Raw genomic sequence first — 21973 nt, forward strand, 5'->3', positions numbered from 1 at the left:
CCTGCATTATTTGGGGGTCTATGTTTACCACGCCCCGTCCGACCTACTGGATGGCAACATCACTCGCTGTATTAACGCCCTGCGGGGGTCCATGGACTTCTGGGCAACTCTGCCGCTCTCCCTGGCTGGTAGAATTTCCCTGCTTAAAATGATAGCCCTGCCCAGGCTGTTGTACTATTTTAGGACACTACCGGTATGGGTCCCGAGCTCTGTTTTCAAACGCCTGAGGTCACTGGTCATAGCGTTCTTGTGGGGCTCGGGTAGGAGGCGCATAGCGTTCGACACGCTGTTGCGCCCCAAAGATGAAGGAGGTATGGCAGTGCCGGACTTTGAAGGGTATTACCTAGCTGCGCAGCTGCAGACTTTTACTCAGGAGGTGGCGAGAGTGTACAGAGGCCCCGAGGACGCAAGAGTAGAAGGCACCCCGCGACACGTTCTGGCATATATTACGCTGCACCAGAAACTCCGGATGGGAGACCTGACGGTCGAGGAGCAGACGTTCCGGCTTTGCTGGGACCGGGCCCGTAAGCGGGCGGGTGTCCGCCTTATGTATGCCCCCGAAATTCCGCTGGGAATGGTTACCGCCCTCCCACATGGAGGTGACTGGTCGCGCTTGCTAGGATGGGAGGAGGCGGGAATACAAATGCTGGGTGACCTCTACGAAGATGGGGTGCTGCTGCCGTTTCGGGACCTGCAGGAGCGATTTGACCTTCCGAGGGGCGACTACTTGCTGCACGCAGCAGTCACGGGCGCTATGCGAGCCCACTGGGGGGAAGGGCTGCAGGAACCGGACACCTCGATGGCCTGCCAGTACACCATGATGGCGGCGGGAACCTTTAAGGCTGTCACATGCCTGTACTCTAGGATGCAGCGGGAGGCCTTGCAGCCTTTGGCAGCCCTGAAGGCCAAGTGGGAGCTGGACCTCCAAGTGGAGATACCAGACACGACCTGGGGCCAGTTGCTAAGGCGGGCACGGAAGAGCTCGAGGAATGCCAGGTTCCAATTGATTCATTTTTATGTCATTCACAGGGCATACCTCACCCCTGGGAAGATCCAGCAGTATTTTGGGGCGACAGACGCTGCTTGCCCCAGATGTAACACAGCTGGGGCGGATTTGTGCCATATGCTGTGGGATTGCCCCCCTTTGGGAGATTATTGGCAGGAAGTTGGGCGGGCCCTTAACGTCGCGACAGACAGGGACATCCAGTTTACTAAAGCGGTTGGCGTCCTTCATTGGTTCCCACACACACCTAGGAATAAGATGACTAGTCAATTTATAGATCTAGGACTTATCCTGGCCAAGCGGGAGATCACGAGAAATTGGAAGTCCAGAGTGGGGCCCACGTATAAAAGATGGTATGGAGAATGTCTGAGATGGGCTGCGTGCGAAAGTACCCTACGATACCAGATGGCCTGGAGGTTGAATGACGAGAAGGCAATGGAAAGGGCGACTGCATGGGAGGTGATGGTGCAGGCGCTCCGGGATGTGGACGGTGAGGAGCAGGATGGTGAGAGCGACCTAGATGGAGCAGACCCTAACACTACACAGGAGAACGCACCTTAGCGAAAGATTACTTCCTCCTGCAACACACCAGACACTTTTGCACTGTTAACCCAGCGCAGAGCGACCACGGGGGAGGGCGGGTAGGAGGCTGTTTTGGAGGGGTGTTGGGGTACCGAAATTTGGGGAGGGGGAGGGGTGAAAACCATAAAAGCATCCCAGGGTTATTTGCTTGATGAAGCGGTCAGACACTGTAAGAAGCTACAGGACATGGGCAGGGATGGGGACACCCGCGCCAAGATCGAGGTGAAACCCCCCGGATGGAGATCGACTGGATTGCACTAAGCCTGTACATGATGTGTTCCTAATACTAAGTATATTGTCTGTACATTTCTATTGGTGATGCAATAAAAATGACGTAAAAAAAAAAATGAGGCATCAAATAGAGGAAACGCGGTCCCAGCTGAGACATGGGTTGCACATGTGAAGTCACTCCACATTAGAAACCAGGAAAACATTGGCACAAACAAATATAACCCGTGGAGAACATCAAAAGAAACAGGAACCAAGGTATATGCTGGCTTAAGCGAAGCAGTAGTGTGCATCATTCTAAAAAGATGAGAGGGGATGGAGCCCCGGGCCCAAATGGCCTTCCGGGCCCCCCATTTAGAAAGGACACAGGCTTTTGGGCTGCAACCCTCACACCATTGTGAGCAGAATGCAGGCTTCTAGAATAAGTGCCAGACTCATGGAGAGGCTATTTTCTATAGCAAATATTTAAGAAAGGGTCACACAATGACCCGAAAAACTATTGCATGATTTCCCTATTGGACATCGAGGAAAAGGCTGATCCCAGCACCATCTTGCTGGAACTAGCTAATTGGGCACACGCGATTGTCTTCTACCATTCTACTAGACAGGCTTTTGCACAGGGGGCTCGACAGTCGATAACATCATTGTTCTTTCGTATCTAGCCCAACAAGCAATCTTTTGTGCTTCCCCCTCAGTTTTTGCCTGCTTTGGCGACTACTCAAAAGCTTTCAATGGGGTAGTCCGTAACATCCTCTGTCAGAAATTGGAGGGATGGAACATTTGCCTGAAGTTACTGAGAGCCATTAGGTCACTATACTCCAGCACCTGAGTATGGATCAAACTTACAGGGAAATCTGCCACCAAAAACAATAGCTACAGACCGAGGGATAAACCAGGGAGTGTGTTGGCTCCACTACTATTCAAACTATACACTGCAGATCTGGACCCAGTGCTAAGTTGAGCCTCCCTTGTTACACCAAAAATTGGAAACAAAAAAATCCATCAGCTGCAATGACCTTGCCCTCGTATATCACACCAAGGCAAGCCTTCAAAAATCACTTAAAGCCCTTTCTAAATACAATTTCCAGAACGATTTGGTCGCCAACGCAAGCAAATTCAAAATGTGATCCTTGGCAGTTACCCCAAAAAACTGCTCCCAAATTAGCGGCTGGGCCCACTTAGCCTGGACTGTGTAAAAAGCTACAACTACCTGGGTGCTTGGTTGTGTGAATCAGGCCGACCCTTGCTCCATCTACAAAAAATTAGGATGAAAGGGAAGATGGTGATGTACACCCTTTGAAAAATAAACGCTGCCCGTAACAGCCCTACAACCACAGCAATACTAAGGGTGATAAGGGCCAAATTGCTACAGTCGGTCACCTACGTGCAGCAGGCATTCCCCAGCATTCTAGACATGGTTTGGTAAAAATCCAATGCTCTGCCTACAAGAAACTATTCCATCTTCCTTCCTGCACAAGAAACACTCAGATCTGTCTAGAATTTGATCTTACTCAACAAAAGCTAGAAGGGCTGGCCTCATTGGCAAAATATTTTTTCTTGGCAACTGCAGCTCCAGACAATTCCATGAAGGCTCTCATAAAAATCATATCTAGCAGCCCAAACAACCCATGGTCTGCAAATCTCATGGAGGTAAAAGAATCCCTGCAACTAGTTACGGAGAAATGGGACGCAAACATTATCAACTACACAACCGTCAAAACATCCACAAAAAAGCAACTGTGCCTTCTGTCCCATTCTCTAGCCCTTGAATCCCTCCAGGGAAGTAACCTTCATGAAATCATCAAATTGCCACAAATCTCCTCTGGAACAAAACACCACCTTAACCAGGCAGTGGGGAGATGGGCCCTTAATCAGATCTTAGTTGCAAGACTGCACCTACTCCCCCTAAAAGAACTGCACCCAACCTGGATGCAGTTTGGATACTCCACAGAGTGCAGACTATGCAAATATAAAAGGGAATCACTGGTACACTTACTCTTATGCAGCCCGGCACTGAATTCATCTTAGGCCTATTTTTCTCCAACAGGGCACTCGCACAGCAAAAGAAGCCGTGCAACAGCTCTATACCTTGGATATTGTTAAAGACCAACTTTGGTAAATTTATACAACACACATGCTCCCTTTTGAAAGGCAGAATGGTTGCAGCAGGGCGCAAATAAGACCCAGACGGCCCGCATTATCAAGGGTTTTCTCTCCTGACACGAGCAGCACACCACCAACATGATCCATGTCAGTATGGCACCTCTGTACCCATATATCCTATGTATGGCCAAACATATGGGGAATGTAGGAGGAAAAAGCACCAGGAATTTACTAAAGAACCTCAAACAACAATAGCTAACTGCTCTGAAATGGCCCAGAATCAATGCCCTACGTTCTAACTTTGCCAGAAGTATCCTTACCAAAGAATTCTATTCTTCTCTACGCACAGCTGAATAGTCACTAGGTATGTGGTGACAAATAAGCACTGACACTTTAACTCCAAACGACAACAGCCCTGTTTAAGCTCCGCCACAAGAAACTTGGCCAGGAATTAACATGCTCAGCTCCAATATTGCCATCTTCCAGTTTTTCAGCCACATTAATACCATCAATAGTCATCAATAGAAATTGCTTCATGAATGTGTTTGGTGCTAAAGAGAAGATATCATTGAATAAAGTAACCGATAGATTTGATGCAAATTTTTTGTTTCTACTTTAGCAATGAGACAGTTGATTAACATAAGAGCGGGACTTGTTTGAGTTAGTTTGCATCTCCAGCAGGTGGAATTTCTGTAGACCGAGCTTGGGCATCTGCAAAGGTGGCCAGTGTTTTATAGAATTAACGTATGTTGTGTACAGATTGTTTCAAACTTAGTTACATGCTGAGGTTTTCCTATATTGAGCTCTTTTCTGCCTCAGTTTTTTCTGAAGGGTAGATAATTTTTCCCTTGCTAATACATTTGTTCAGTTTTGATTTTGAAGAGTATTGTAATATTTATATAGTGCTTACTACTTCTATGTGGGGATCTGAAGCACTTGCCTAGATAGGGAGCACACTACATAGTGTAAGGTGTGTTGTTTTTGGTTTTGATCCTGTGTGGGAAGTTTTCTGTGTTGTGCGTGAGAACCTCTGAGCTGCGGTTATTGTGTATTGGGATACATCGCTTAGTAGTGTGATTGATGAACTAGTGTGAGCAATAGGCACGCAGTTTATGGTTTTCAGTAAGCTGGTAGCTTTAAGTCATCTCTGCAGGTCTCTTTATGGTATGTGATCTGTTCATTCAACATATAGGTGGTTACTGCACTGGGTTGCCCATTCTGAGATATTTTGTTTAAAGTTAATGTTCCTGGGCAGGCATAGGTTAAAGGGAGAAATGGTGGAGAGTTCTGCTCGGATGGGCTTTAATATCATCCCATATCTGATTGTGACCAGTGCAGTCGTGGACTAAATTAAAATCCTCCGTTGGCCAGCAGCATGTGGTAGATCTCTACAGGTATTCAATTCCTGTTCAGTTGCTGATCGGTAGTTTGTTGCTGTGCACTTGTACAGTCTGGGTGGTGGGAAAACCCCTTAGCAGCCTTGCCTTATGTGAATATAAGAGTGTCAAGCACTAAAGGAGAATTGTTATACAGCCTGTAGGAACTACAATTGACTGCCCAATCGCTGTGTAGGTGGATCAGTGAATTAAATTCAATTTTAATATTGTGGTGCGGTATGTGTTATTAGTGTCCTTCAAAAGCCTGAATAACTGAGCGGTGTCTGAGATAGTACCTTTTTAGGTAGTGAATAGTTTGGTTGTAGAGTTTTGAAGGGCACAAAGTAATTGCTATGAGAAAACTGGTCAGTGAAATTCTACAGGGCATCCAAGACAGCAACATAACACATTTACTTTGGAAGTTAATCTCAGAGTTATTCCTGAAGTTGTTACGTAGAGTTGTAAGGTTTTACACCACATTTAAAACGTGTGTGAGATCAACACAAGGACCCTTTTTAAATACCTAGCAGGTGAAAATGAGACCGAAGCCTCAAGCTAAAAACAATTTTGAGGAAATCAGATTCTGCAGAGACCCAATGTGGAGTTTCCAAGTTGTGAGCACACACACAACAGTATGTGTCTCTGTTATGAATAATGATGCCGGGGAAACCAAAACCACACAGTCTTCTAGCAATTTTACTATTTTTGTATTTTATTTTTTGAGCAAATTGTCGTAGTTGTTCCCTAGGATCGCAAACATAATGACAGTGCACTGTATATGTATAAAATTTGAGGAATTAAGTTCATCTTTATATTGTAAATCATTGGTCAGAAACCAAGAGGATTCTTGTTCATAAGGCACTATCTAAATCTCCCTCTTTTTTCCAGTGTTGAGGAGCTTTCTATAATTAACTTGCATTTTTGGGTAGAATAATATCCACCGCCTTTTCTACCCGCTTAAAGCGAAGGTATTTGTAATAAGACGTATTAACCAAATCTAGACATAGGCATAAGCTTATTTACATCTGCAATATCACCCTTCTCTTAACCTTGAGTACCTGCCCTTAGTTGAATAAGTTTCTATTTTTTACAAAAAAAATCAAGAATATACTGTGTCCAACTTTCCCCATAAAAGCAGCCACATTTATTGGCCAACTAGACATTTTCAGCATAACTGCACGTGTTTTCTCTTTTTATTGATTGGTCAGTGATTGTCAGGTTCTGTCGTGAGTTAGGAGATATACCTAGAGATTGGGTTGGGTTAGGAGCTATGCTAAGAGACTGAGTTGAGTTGGGATATGCTTAGAGGCTGGGTTGAGTTAGGAGCTATGCTTAGAGGCTGGGTTGAGTTAGGAGCTATGCTTAGAGGCTGGGTTGAGTTAGGAGCTATGCTTAGAGGCTGGGTTGAGTTAGGAGCTATGCTTAGAGGCTGGGTGGAGTTAGGAGCTATGCTTAGAGGCTGGGTTGAGTTAGGAGCTATGCTTAGAGGCTGGGTGGAGTTAGGAGCTATGCTTAGAGGCTGGGTTGAGTTAGGAGCTATGCTAAGAGACTGGGTTGAGTTGGGAGCTATGCTTGAGGACTAGCTTATGGTCCTTATTGTTAATGCATGCATGGAGGCGTCGCCTTTTCTCTCATCTGACCCACTTACATTAGAGCAGCTAGGTGTTCTTGGGGTCCGGGACAAGGATTCCTCCAGTGATGTGGTGTCCTCATAGCATCTCTATGGTCTAGGTCATTTTAAGGGGGGGGGGGGAAGAGGGCGGGGGGGATACAGAGCCCCTTGTATGGTGGATTCTCTGACTAGCAATCCTAGTGATTGCAGTTAGTTTCCCCTATTGGTATTAGCTAGTAAGCTATTTTCTCTCCTATAATCGGTCACCCTACTAGGACATTTGGGTTATACCAGAAGAGTATTAGGCACACACTATGAGTGATGTCATTTATTTTCCGGGCTGTACTTACAAAAACAACAAGGTGATGAATAGAATGCTTGAATTAATTTCAGCCATAGGCAATCGCTCGGACCGGGATACTACCCGAGCGATTACAAGTGGTTAGTTAAATTGCAAGCATTCCTCCAATCTTCTTTAGTGTGTAAGTCCTGAGTTCACCCGCTGGATACTCTTATAGCGCTAGCAGTGCTGAGTGCAAACCTTACAGTTTTGCTTCTTTTACAAGGAATGAGACAACAGCCTCGCGTTGGAACATAGATTGTGATTCAGAAAAGGGGGTGGTGATGAACAGAGTGTCTGAATTAAGCAGACCACTCTTACCCAGTCCAAAGATCAGGGCTTGATCCATCACCGTTTTTTAGCTCACTGCACCATCCCAGCTCAGAACCTGGCTACATGCAAATTAGTCTGTTCCTGTTCCAGTGCATGATGGGAACACGGCAAACCAAACTACCAAGCCAATTCTTATACTGGGAAGGAAACAAGCTTCCGGGGACCGGTTTCTGGCATTTCAGCCGTCGTCGGCCCAGCTTGCTTGAATCCTGATGGTGCAATGAGCAAGGGACTCACATCTGAGTATACCCTTCCACGCTTATGGTGGGAAAAATGATTCAGAAAAGGGGGTGGTGATGAACAGAGTGTCTGAATTAAGCAGACCACTCTTACCCAGTCCAAAGATCAGGGCTTGATCCATCACCGTTTTTTAGCTCACTGCACCATCCCAGCTCAGAACCTGGCTACATGCAAATTAGTCTGTTCCTGTTCCAGTGCATGATGGGAACACGGCAAACCAAACTACCAAGCCAATTCTTATACTGGGAAGGAAACAAGCTTCCGGGGACCGGTTTCTGGCATTTCAGCCGTCGTCGGCCCGGCTTGCTTGAATCCTGATGGTGCAATGAGCAAGGGACTCACATCTGAGTATACCCTTCCACGCTTATGGTGGACAAAATGATTCAGAAAAGGGGGTGGTGATGAACAGAGTGTCTGAATTAAGCAGACCACTCTTACCCAGTCCAAAGATCAGGGCTTGATCCATCACCGTTTTTTAGCTCACTGCACCATCCCAGCTCAGAACCTGGCTACATGCAAATTAGTCTGTTCCTGTTCCAGTGCATGATGGGAACAGGGCAAACCAAACTACCAAGGCAATTCTTATACTGGGAAGGAAACAAGCTTCCGGGGACCGGTTTCTGGCATTTCAGCCGTCGTCGGCCCGGCTTGCTTGAATCCTGATGGTGAGATGAGCAAGGGACTTACATCTGAGTATACCCTTCCACGCTTATGGTGGACAAAATGATTCAGAAAAGGGGGTGGTGATGAACAGAGTGTCTGAATTAAGCAGACCACTCTTACCCAGTCCAAAGATCAGGGCTTGATCCATCACCGTTTTTTAGCTCACTGCACCATCCCAGCTCAGAACCTGGCTACATGCAAATTAGTCTGTTCCTGTCCCAGTGCATGATGGGAACAGGGCAAACCAAACTACCAAGCCAATTCTTATACTGGGAAGGAAACAAGCTTCCGGGGACCGGTTTCTGGCATTTCAGCCGTCGTCGGCCCGGCTTGCTTGAATCCTGATGGTGCAATGAGCAAGGGACTCACATCTGAGTACACCCTTCCACGCTTATGGTGGACAAAATGATTCAGAAAAGGGGGTGGTGATGAACAGAGTGTCTGAATTAAGCAGACCACTCTTACCCAGTCCAAAGATCAGGGCTTGATTCATCACCGTTTTTTAGCTCACTGCACCATCCCAGCTCAGAACCTGGCTACATGCAAATTAGTCTGTTCCTGTTCCAGTGCATGATGGGAACAGGGCAAACCAAACTACCAAGCCAATTCTTATACTGGGAAGGAAACAAGCTTCCGGGGACCGGTTTCTGGCATTTCAGCCGTCGTCGGCCCGGCTTGCTTGAATCCTGATGGTGCAATGAGCAAGGGACTCACATCTGAGTATACCCTTCCACGCTTATGGTGGACAAAATGATTCAGAAAAGGGGGTGGTGATGAACAGAGTGTCTGAATTAAGCAGACCACTCTTACCCAGTCCAAAGATCAGGGCTTGATCCATCACCGTTTTTTAGCTCACTGCACCATCCCAGCTCAGAACCTGGCTACATGCAAATTAGTCTGTTCCTGTCCCAGTGCATGATGGGAACAGGGCAAACCAAACTACCAAGCCAATTCTTATACTGGGAAGGAAACAAGCTTCCGGGGACCGGTTTCTGGCATTTCAGCCGTCGTCGGCCCGGCTTGCCCGATCCACAGAGTGGCTGAGGGGCATGCACCTTCCGTGCACAGACGTCAGAAGATCGCTGGGGCACCAACATAGCATATCTGCCGGGCGACGACACTTGGAGGAGGCGATCTTACACACGGTGGTCATTCTGGAAGGCGGCTGTACAGCGCCCACCATCGTGTCTCTCTGCAAAAACCTGGCGACGTACACGGAGGCAAGGCGAGATCCCGCTCCTACCATCTGCGAGTCCGGACCTGAGATGTGGTCAGGTTTGGCAGTACAGCGACTCGATTAAGAAGAGACGCACATTACGGAGCTGGTGGTGCAGACGCTGAGGATGGCGGAACAGCACAAAGAAAGGGAGCGGCCATCTTAGCCTTACTGCCGGCTGACAGAGCTCAAGGACCGCTGGGGCCTCCGGAGCTATGGTGAGCATTGGGTGGTCGTTGCCCTCTGATTGCTTCCAGCCAAGAAGCTGCTGCCTGAACTAGCCCTGTTCCGGAGAGCACTAGCAGCCCAGGGGCTGGCATGGGGCAGACGACCTGCATATAGAACCACCATACGCAAGTACGGCTGTGAGGCCTAGCTGCTTGGCGCGAGTCCTACCGGCAGACTCTTTAGGCCTGAGGCTGACTAGCAAAGCGTGTGCCAGAAGGAGTGGACAAGCCGTGGGGCAGATTGGCGAGTGGCTTTCAAGACTGATACTCATTGGCTCCCATAAGCCCGGGGCAAAAGGGGGTGCCGCTGACTGCAGCCACAGCTACAAGTTATAGGGTCTCCCTCGCAGCGGCCGGCCGTGTTTGAAGCACTACCGGAGGGGGGGAGATAGAAAGGCCCAAAGCGCGCAGGCCGCTTCACGGACTGCAGGGGAAACCGGCCCACAACTGCCCTGAAACACACGAAAACTGACTAGTCACGAGCTTTAACAGCTGCCTTTCTACAACTCAAGTAGAGGGCTTTGGAGGCCGCAATCTGGCAGTGACTCCCAGCGCAGCGGGGCCTTACGACTAGGTGGCACCGGACCAGCGAAAAAGGAAGCCTCAGACCAGTAAAGCTGCCCATACATTGGATATCAGGCGCGGCTGCAGTCTCTAGCGCAGTCACAATCTAAGAGCACATGGGAGTGGGACAGAAGCGCCTGGTCTCTTCCTGAAGGACCCTTGGGTGAACGTCTGGGGTGGCAACCAAGACGGTCCTCAGGCGACGCCAGGGTCTCATCACTGTCCAGTCATTCAAGGAGCATCCATTGGCCTGAGTCAGCACCATGGCGGCGACCCACGCAAAGATAGGACGCTGAAAGATATGTTACTGAAACATCCTGGGTTCTCTAGCTCAATGAGCACCGCACCTGTGGAAGAGAAATCGGCGGAGGCACTTGAGGGGGCGACGGCCTGGCCACTAAGGCCGTTATTATGGAACTGTTTTACGCCAACAAGGAAGACATCCAAGACTTGAAGGGCCAACTTTCCGCTGATCTAAAAGAGTTCAGGTCAGGCGTGACATAGACAAGGTAGGAGAACGGTCCTACGTCTTGGCCCTCTTTCAACATGTTCTGGGCGAGGAGGACACTAAAGACATACAAATGGACTGGGTCCATGGGCTGGGCCTGCCTAGAGGGGATAAGTCTCCACCGTCGGACATCCTAGTTTGTGTCCACGATTTTCAGCTCAAAGAGCAGTTAATACACAAATCTCAGGAGGCCCAACCTGTCCAGTTTCCGGGCCATGTCCCTGCGCTCTTCCAGGACCTACCGGCGTCTACCCTGGTTAAGAGGTGAGAACTTAGGGTTCTTACTGCCCGCCTTCGTAAAAAAGGGATTCCGTACTCCTGGGGCCATCCCTTCCGCATCATCTTTAAGCACCAAGGGAAACTGAGGCAGATTTGTTCTCTCACCGATGCGCTCGAGGTGCTGGGTGCGGAGAGTCCTATGGTAGCAGAGCATACGGAGGGACCCAGACGGCGCGCTGCCCGGAGATCCTCACGCTGGCAGTTGGTCGGTAGACATGCATCCAAACTGATGCTGGACCCAGAGACGATGGCCAAAGAAAGAGAGGCGGTGCTTACTTCCCTGTCTCAGCCCCTGGGGCACCCGATCTCCCCCTGATTTAGATAATCCGATTGCTCCAGAATGGGTGCCTTGGGGAGATGCTGGGGGGGGGAGGGGGCACATGAGAATGTTTCCTGACCCCTGCTATGAAAACGTTATCTTAATGCATGTTGCAGACCAGGTACTCCATCACACCGGGTCGAGCCTCAGCAGTGTTCGAATGGAGGAGAGAGGAGGATGCAAGAGACTCGGATCTCTTTTTGACACAAAGGGCTGATTCCGTTCGACCAGCTAAAACGTGATTATGGTCTCTTAACGACTGATGAGTTTGCATACCGCTAGGTGTATCACTGGGTTACAGCGTCCTCCTACTGTAGCAGGGTGTCCCGACCTCTCACAACTTTCGAAAAATGGCTAGTATGTAAAAAAGACGACTGACGCTCTATTTCTGAGCTCTACTCTATGCTCACTACAAAGCACGCAGGGCAGCGCACAAAGGTGCAAATTTGTTGGGAAACAGAGTTAGGAGGCAACTAACTGCCAAAGAATGGGGTAACATACTCTACCACACACAACACAGCAGGGGTGGAATCCGCTTTTAAGTTTTTTTTGGACTGGTACTATACGCCAGCGCGGATCCACAGCTGGGATAAAAGCAACTCTGAGCTATGCTGGAGGGGTTGTGAGATGCAAGGAACTATAGCACATCTGTTATGGCACTGCTCCAAATTGCAGCGCTATTGGACGGAGGTCCTAGATAACATTGATGAGGCTTTCAACACTTCTATGCCCAGACTCCTGGAGTATACCATTCTAGGGCTATCACATCCACGTACTTTTTCTCCTTGAAAGGCAGACAAATTGCGTTAACCTTAGTAGTAGTGAGACAAATCACCTTAGCCCATTGGGGATCAGCCACTGTCCCAGAATTTAATGTATGGCTATATGGACTGTCAAATCCTCGCTATGGAGCGATTGTCCCTAGTAGTAAATCAGCAAGGGGAGGTTTATGGGTAACTATGGGCCCCTTTGCTACATCGCCTAACTAAAGAACTACGAGAGATCACATGCCCTAAATACCTCCAAATTCTTAAACTACTGCCGCAGGGCACCTCCCAAAACACCACTACAGCAGCTAATTGAGGAAGTCTTTCACAAATCCCTTGTGACTCTGTGCTGGGGGGATGAACAGGGAGGATAGACTGGTGCAGAAGTGGGTGGGGGTGGGAGAGGGCGGATTTTGGTTTGGGTGTGTTCTTCCTTTATTTGTATTTTTCATCGTAAAAATAAGGAGTCATTGTTTGCTACGCACCGACACAACCTACTCTAACACTGCCGCCCCATGGTTGTAGGCATACAGCTGTGTAACTTTGCAAGATGTACGCTCTGCCGGCCTCTGGATGTAGGCATGAGGCTGTGTATTTTTGCTGTGACTCTTTACCAATAAAAAGATTGGTTCCATAAAATTAGATTATAAAATTCTCGCAAAAATGATAGCATTGAGGCTTGCATTGCTGCTGACCATATTGTATCCCCAGCCCAGTCGGGATTCGTTCCCCACAGATCGACGGCGCTGAATCTGCGTACCTTATTCGCAGTCATACACAGAATTGCGCCGGAAGTGTCTGCTGCTGCAGTCCTACTGGACACTGAAAAGGCCTTCGACTCATTGGAGTGGCCTTTCTTTTTGGCGGTGATGAGGAAGCTGGGTATTCCAAAGGGCTTTAAGGGTGCTATTGTACACTGCTCCCTCCGCTAGACTTCGCTTAAATGATACTCTGTTCTCCTCATTTGCTCTCACACGAGGAACTAGACAGGGATGTCCCCTGCCCCCGCTGCTTTTTATACTAGCCCTTTACCCCCTAGTTAGATAGTTTCAAGAGAGGCACCCACACAGTTTAACACAGGTCCGCTCTTAGTCTCACTTTATGCAGACGATATAATACTGTATGTTTGCAACCCGCAGGTAAACCTTGATCCACTCGTCAGAGAGATAATATGGTTTGGTGGCTTCTCTGGATTGGGCATTTACTGGAACAAATCCAAGATTTTCCCTCTGACTGGCACAGCGTGATGGGACTGTGAGTTCCCGTTGACATGGTGCGAGGAATCGGCCAGATATTTAGGGATCCAGATGCACAGGGACACTCAACAGATTATTCTGTGTAACTATGGGCCAGCATTGCATACCCTAGAAATACAGATTCAGTGTTGGTTGAAACTTCTGCTTTCACTGGCTGGCAGAATTACATTAACCCTTTCTATGCTGATGACGAAACCGCTCCGTCATCAGATGCGGTGGCGCTGTGCTGATGACGGAGCGGTTCCGTCATGGCCCTGCCGCCGCGCCTGCGTGGCACGGATTCCGCGCCTGCGCTGGGCGTTCTATTGAGCGGGCGGGGCCATGACGGAACCGCTCCGTCATGAGCACAGCCCAACCGCGGCTGATGACGGAGCGGTTCCGTCACCAGCGTGCGGCCGCCCCGCCCCCTTAGCACTGCGGCGGAATAGCCACCGCAGTGAAGATGACCGTGCTTCCAAAGTTCCTGTACCTATTCCACAATATCCCCATTCCATTCCCTAATAGGTTTTTAGCACTCTTAGGACACATCTCATCAGAGTGGTGTGGGGGGAGGGGTGGGTGGGGGGGGGAGAGACCGAGGTTCCGCTGGGAATCTCTGACTTTGCCAAAAAGGGGAGGGTTTGAGGCTCCAGACTTTCAGCTTTATTATCCCGTTGTGCAGTGCAGCTTTACGTACTACTGGTACCACCCAGAAGCACGTATCCCCTACACAAGACCAGAGGCCGATTTGGTCCTCCCGGCCCCCCTCCGTACGTAAGACCGCTGGGGTTTCCCAGAGACCCTCGCGACATTCAAACAGTCTCAACAACTAGCTAGGCCTGGCGTAAACTGTTGCGGATCACTGGTGGCAATACCCTCCATTCCTCTGAAATCCATATTGCTAACAATCCATGGCTTCCTATCACAGAAGAGCACTTGGTCCAGCGCATGCTTGCGTCCTACTCCATACTTAATTTTAGAGACTTGTTTCCACAGGGACATGTTTTCACCAGCACAGAGAGGGGGAAATTTAGTGGAGCAACATTTGGATTATGGATCAATTTGTGTTCAGCATAGTGTGCAGAGCGCTCCGTGCTTGAATTCCAGAATACCCACTAGAACCTGTGTCTGTCCCACCACTGACACTAATAATCACTAGTGCAAAGGGGGATCACCTAATTTCAAAACTATATATGGCTGACATGACTTTGCTCCCTTGTCGCGACTCCAAGATTCAGGTAGCGTGGGAGCGAGACCTAGGGCACTCAATTCAGGACTCGCACTGGTCGTATTGCTGTACACAGATCAGGGAGGTCTTCCTTAACAGCAGGCACAAGCCAATACACTTTAAATACCTATGGAGAGTCTATATGACACCTGTGAACCTCCACTCAATTGACCCCAAACGCCCACACAACTGCCTAAAATGTAGGAGACTGCAGGCTGATTTTGCTCATCTGACCTGGAACTGCGCCAAGATCAAGGACTTTGGGGGAGCTGTATTTAGGCTAATTTCACAGATGACACACTTGTAAATAGATCCCACGCCTGAGGTTGCCCTGCTGGGATATGTTTACAACATGCCAAAGGGGCTGTGCAGATTCATCGCTATCGCCCTTTTGTTAGCAAAGTGGGAAATAGCACTCAAATGGGGCAGTAAAGCCATCCCTACAGCTAACGCCTGGCTATCCAGTCTCACTTTTTGCAACATAAATAGCAAACTCTATGCCACATTGCCCACCCTCTCGGCAAAAAGATATTTGGGGACCACTTAAAGAATACCTGCTTGACACGGCAACGCCCTCCCCCACAGAGCATCGTATAGGCATAGTAAAGACCGGGGTGGGATGAACTAGGCACACTTAACAGAAAGTGTTATAGCCAAACGTCAACTTATAAAGAATAGAGACATAATCAACATGAAAGGACCTCACAAGCAGGAATTGATCAGAAGTCATATTGTAATATATGCTACAGATACTACTCGTTTTCAATGTGTGTTGAATGGTGGTACACGTTTTTTCTATGCATAGCTTTATTTTGTTGTTTGATTTGTAATTGCGGTGAATTACCATACAAAGTTTGGTACTCAAGTCAGAAAATGAGAAATGCGAATTGTTTTTTTTTTTAAATAGAAAGAAAGCTTCAATTCTTAATATCACCAGCACCAGACTCTCAAGCCCATGGCACATTTCCCAATGACAAAGTGGTACTTGGTTTTGAAAAGTGTTAATGCATCTCACATTGTAACTGCTGATATAGAATGGCAGGATCCCTTTACAGCATGATTGACTACTGGCATCTCTCTGTGATAGGTGTAGGGCCCCTCCTTGTGATACCTACAGCAAGTAATCACTTTGGGCTAGGAGAAACTTCCTTGGACTACTTTGTGCCATTGTACCCGCCTAGAAACCCATTTCCATTTGTGCCTGCGTCTTCCCTTGGACCATTGGAAATTGCTGTGTCCTTTATCCTCTAGTTTGGAATCTGTAGAGAGTTCCTCTCTGCCTTTATTAGTTACTTAGACCTATGCTGCTTCAGCCTAAAAGGAGGTAGAGCACTCTCCTATTAGTTGCTTTATCACCATCAACTGGTTAAGGGACTGAGAATCTTTGGCAACCATCTCGCTCATCCACACATTCCAAACAAGCAGTACATATTAAAGTTTCAAACACAACACCTTCCACTCTCTTTGAATCTCTGTGATACTGAGCTGGCTTCTGACCAAACTGTATGATTAGAAATTCTTACATCCGCTTGCAATTCATTTGATTAGATCCACGTATTAGCCCTATGAGTGTTACTTCCTCTATGGGCAAGTGACTCGTTCAAGTATCTCCCCTAGACACATCACTCAAAGCCTGCACTCTACAAGTGATCGCAAAACTCACAAACCATTCCAAAAAATACTGGCCTTCTCCATACATGTGCACATGCTCTCTTGGAACCTTGGAAGAAACTCAGGCAGAGGTAGACTCAGAATCCCCTATCCCAAATGTAACGATCCCTGTTGCCATCCAGAGCTTTTTATTCTCTAAGGCTATCCGGTCTCTTTACAATTCATTTTCTCTTTCCCTTCTTCTTTCTCATCTGGCCCATTTACCCAGTCTCTCCAATCTCATTTCCTCTTATTCCTAGTGGGTTAATCTCAACGTCTCCCTTCTCCCTCAGTCTTAGTTTTCTGGAGCACCAGCAGAAAGTTTAGAGTCAGAATTCACACACCCAAGGGAACAACACCTGCAGTTGGAGACAGTGACAACTTTGAAGTTGTGGGTGGAGAGGGTTCAATCTCAATGAGTTCCCAGTACAAGGACAATAAGTGTGAGATCCTGATCTGAAGATACCAGGCTCCTGCACAACTGAAGACAATATCTGGGTCCTTGCAGGTATGGTAGAGGGCTTGTACTGAATGGGGTAGAATGACTAATGTTTTTTAGCCTACAGCTTTTTCAAAATCTTCTGAAGTTGTAAGCCAAGTGAAGAGAATAGCATGGATTGTGTTTAAGACAGAACCCTTAAATTGATTATTCAACAACAGTGGGCAGAATCAGATTATCCTCTGATCACATTATGAGGTCAAGTTTTTACACATATGGTTGTACCTAAAAGACTTACTACCACACACACCTGGAAAATACCTAGAGCTCAACCAGTTTAAACTACTACCAACATAATCTCAACAAGCATTTGCAATGCAATAGGTCTTGCATTTGCGAGAGTTAGAGCTATTGGCATTGTATATGACAATGTGTATTTTATATATATATGAAAACACTGTACAATACCTAGTATCATCCCATGCCCTAACGGGACCATCCATCACCAAATGACAAATGAAAATGCTGCACAACACAATCATTCAATCCTATGCCTGCTCTTTGGTTCAAACCTTTGCCATGCAGGAATGAGCTGCAAGATGTATTTTTACTACTTCTAGGCACTAGCTTTCCAAACCGTGGTCTAATTCACAATCTCACACCGGTTGGTCAATAGGACAAGTACCAGACCTGAGACCCTGGATAGGGCTCATCAGGGGCAGCAAGTGATGTAAAACAGCACAGCTAGGTAGCTCGACCATGCCCCAAGATTTCCAATGACTCGCAGTTTCAGACAAAATTACCTTGATGAAACTAATTATGATGCAAGGGTGTGTGTTAACACCCAGTGAGCTAAACACTCATTTCTGATATCTGTTGTGGTTTTCAGGTTACACCTTTGAATTCCAGCAAGGCCAGCTAAGCCTTATGCAGTCTGAACTCTGAGTGTCACTACAGTGAGCAATAGTAACAGCTGCCATTTACAACACTTAAGAATGAACAACGATCTTACTGCATATTGTTCATTACTAAGAAACACTATATAAATAACAGTTTTTATTCTGCAGAGCCAGTTTTGGACTATTATATCTCAAACTGCAGAATGAAAGCACTGCGCAACAACACCAGCGAGAGGTGCATTCTGGCATGTGTACATCATGTATATTGGGGACACTTTAAAACACTTTACAGTCTCAGAAATCCGACCTCTAGAAGGAGGTTGCCTTCACTCTGAAGTAAAAACATGCAATCATGTTCCAAAGCAATTCACTTTTGCATGTATTTGAAAACATGATTTATGCTCTCGACTCCAGAAAAAATAACATATTATTGAAGGGTAAGGGAAGCAGAAAGCAGACAGCTATGGAAGTGGATACAGTATTGACCTGGATTTGTTTCATTTGTGGTTTTAGTATACCGCTAGACATGAAAAATAGAGACGAAAAAGAAAGATCAACTGAATGTGAGCTGAAATAGAGAGGTAAAGGCAGAGAAATGCATGCGGTCTGAAAAGGCAAAGAGACACAGGCGTAAAGGAGGGAGAGAATAGAGGACAAGCATACAGTGAAATATTCCAAGTCCCTGTGGTAGATGAGGAGGAGGGGGCAGATGCGAGAAAGAGAACAGTTTGAAGCCAAGGAAAGGTGGAGCGTATGTTTTTCCCACATGGTTCGCATGGGGGAGAGGCCTTTGGGGAAACCTTAAAAACTGTGATAACACCGCTATTCCACAAAATCCAATACATTTGGGGAAAATGAACTTTGTAAACGAAATTTCCCACATGGGCGTGTTACTCACGTTCCTCGAGAATGTTTTTCCCTTGACTGTTTCTATAGTTAAACGTGGCTGTCCGCAGTAAGGTATTGCTTCAATATGCTGTGGTCTGTATTTAAACGTGCAGCACTGTGTATGGCCAGTCTTTGACGCATGTGCCATGAAGGTAGGCAGAGCGCACAGGGTCCCTCCCGCACGGCACTCAGCCAGCGAGAGAAATGAAACAAAAACAAAATATAGTATATGGCGTGCATTTAGAATGCAGCAAGGGACTTATTAGAGCCTGGCTGACAAGAAGTTTATGAGGCCTGAGAGGATATGCCTACAAATTAGACAAACCCTTAAAGTTAACACGAACACGAGTAGACATCCCTTCGTAATAGCAACTCCTTAAGCTATGTATGACTGTTTTGTGACTGGCAATTGCGGTTGCATAACCGGTGCAGTTTACCACCCTTCACAGAAAAGTGGTAAACCACTCGCAAACTGGAAGGGGTACCCACGGGACCCCTTTCCCTTTGTAATTGGCTCTCAAAATATTTTTAAGGGCAGGCAGTAGTCCCAGGAAAATGGGCTGCATTTCAAAAATGTAAATCTGATTTATTTAAAAGCAGTTCCAGACATGGTGGTCTGCTGACCCTGGTAAGCCACCATCCATGGGATGGAGTTTGAAAATTTGGTATTCTGTCATGCCACAGTAACGGATGCTGCAGTAGTCTAGATGTCATGTTAATGGTCCGTAGTTAACAGAGTTCCAAACTGAAACAGGTACTCAGATAAAGGTTTTCTGCAGCATTCTAAGGATAGAGAAGCAGCTTACTGTAACTTTATTAACCTGAGTGGTCAGGAAGGATTTACATCAAGTACAACTCTGCGTTTTCTAGCCAAGAACATGGGGGAGTGACATGACCAAAAATCAGCAGGATACTAGATTGGGGACCAGCTGGAAGATTGCTTACCGTAAAGGAGCACCTCAGTCTTGTCACCATTTAGTTTCAAGCAACTGGTTTATATTCATGGCACAATGCAAGACAAACTAGACCGAAAGCTGGCTTAGATGACAGAAGTGCTGTCAGCAGAGGACACAATAATGTGTGTGATGTCCGTGTAGAAGATTAAATAAAAACCAATTATTATAACTAAATCAGGAAGGAGACATGTAAATATAAAAAAATTTAGGGAAACCTACATGATATAAGCATTTCTGAAGAACGAAAAGGTGGGAGTAAGATAGCTTGGTATTTGGAAGACAAGAAGGAAGTCAGGCAGTTTAAAGCTGCTAGGTAAATGCAGAGTTAATCATATGTCAGAGGCTAATGAAATGAGATACTCTAAGGCTGCAGAAAGGTCAAGCAGGATGACGGCGGTGGGGGCAAACTGGTCAAAAATGATGCAACGGTCAGCTCTGCCTGCAAGGAGTCCAGCGACAGTGGTGTATTTTGCCTGGAAACCAAACTGGGAAGAGTCACCGAGATAACTGTATTCAAGATAATTCCTAAACTGTTTGTTAAATGTGGTCTACAAATTTAGAGGTCGGAGGAAGGCGCAATATAAGCCAATAAATTGAAAGATCCAGAATATAGGCAAGAAGTGTTTTCCAGGTGAAGGACTAGAGCTTGCCTCCAAGGTTTAATTAGTTCTGTCAATGGAAAATCGTAAGAAAACACTGAGCGATTAAAGTAACTATTAAAAAATAGTGAAACTGGTTGCAAACATAGGAACTCAATCAATATCATGGGATGTTTCAAACAGGATCATTTTGACTATTTCTATAAACAAGTGTAAGTTTTAACTCTCCCACTTCTTGCAAAAGTATCCAATGTTTGGAGCTTCTGCAGCCAATCTGAGATTTCCTCTGCAACCCTCCAAACCCAGATTGTTGCTGTGTTAAAGCAGGTTCGGGCTACCAGACATCAAACATTAAAGAGGGCCACATTCAAAAGAAGTATGAGCCTGAAAATCTCCTCGAATACTGCTTGGAGGTTGTGTTGTAAGTGTAGTTCGCTGTTTTCCAATGTGTGAGTGAATGTGTACTGTTACGTTTTTCCTCAATGGTTTAGGAATCTCAGCAGCGTCATGGCTAATCCACCCTCTTCCCTCCAAACCGTTGTTTATGTGGCCCAAACTAAATACTTTGCCCAGTGTGTTCTAGGCTCTCCCCTAATTATTACTACCCTTACTCACCTCAATCCATTCCTCTCTTTTCTACACAGCTTCTCCTCCCATGGCACCAAGGCAAAGGGTGGAGAGAGTAAGGGTGTCTTTATTGACCTTTTTAGACATCGGAAAGGGCCAGGAACAGAAACCCGATAATTTTGACCCCATATCATTCCACACAGAATCACTAATCTACGCAGCTTCTTGGTTTTCTTAACATCACAGGTTGACAGATTGTGCTTGCAACACTACTGGGTGGCACACAGACACTTATACAGGCGTGGTGGTTGTCAATTTCTTGGGCTGAGCCAGTGCCTGGTGGCCTCACTCCCAGCTCCCTTTGGCACCTCCTTAGTAAGATGTAATGGTATGTACCGTGTAACAACATTCCTTCTGTCAACCCGCCAAAAGTTCCAGTACTACCAGTTCTACTGCAACGTAACGTGGTTCAAGGTGCACCGTGGAAACGAGGAACTACGATCGAGATGAGAATCTAAGGGAGAGAAGAGGCGAGGTGGGAAGGAAAGCGAATACAGGTCAATCGGGGGAGTGGAGAGGAAAGGTTAGCCATAAGTGAGGAGAGGCTGCAGAGGAGAGGTGGGAGAGGTGAAGAGAAGAGATGAAGGTGGGAGGGGTGGGAAGGAGAGAGAGGGAGGGGCCGCAGCCCGGGTGGGGGCCATGCGTTGAAGAAGGGGGGGGGGGGGGGGGGGTGTGCAGAGTTCAGGTTGTCTGAAGCGGGGAGGGGGGGTTGAAGGGTCGTCAGCCCGGGGGGGGTCATGCCTTGAAGGGGGGTGCAGAGTTCAGGTTGTCTGAAGAGGGGGGGGGTGGACTGTAGACTCTACCTGCGCAGACACCTGCTCAGAGCCCTCGGCCTGGGACGGTGAAGATGACAATCCGAGGGTGACGTCCGGGGTCAGAGGGTGAAGGTCACCGCACAGACCGAGGATCCTTCCACCCCTACAGCTGCTGGGACCGAGGAAGAGACCGGAAGTGACGGCTTTCACTGCTGGTGCTGTCTCTGCCCCCGCTGACCGGAAGAGGAAATCACGGGCCTGCCGGGCAGAGAGTAACTGAAAGAGAGAACGGACTAAAATGAAAGAGCAGCTTAGAAGTGAAAAATAAACTGTAATA

General features: G+C 47.2%; 1 protein-coding gene across 2 annotated transcripts in view; it reads right to left on the reverse strand.

Moving 5' to 3' along the window:
- LOC147700398 (uncharacterized) overlaps positions 1-21973 on the reverse strand; it is a 229916-nt gene that overhangs the window by 28527 nt on the left and 179416 nt on the right. The window contains exon 1 of one of the 2 annotated variants that reach the window (XM_086935764.1): positions 21685-21822. The exons of the other annotated variant lie outside the window; for it this stretch is intronic. The gene's annotated coding sequence lies outside the window, so the exon portion shown is untranslated. Of the gene's footprint in view, positions 1-21684; positions 21823-21973 lie in introns of those variants that run through there. 2 annotated transcript variants of the gene reach the window in all.

The sequence above is a fragment of the Lissotriton vulgaris genome, chromosome 8 (assembly GCF_964263255.1).
Source record: "Lissotriton vulgaris chromosome 8, aLisVul1.2, whole genome shotgun sequence".
Taxonomy (NCBI): Eukaryota; Metazoa; Chordata; class Amphibia; order Caudata; family Salamandridae; genus Lissotriton; species Lissotriton vulgaris.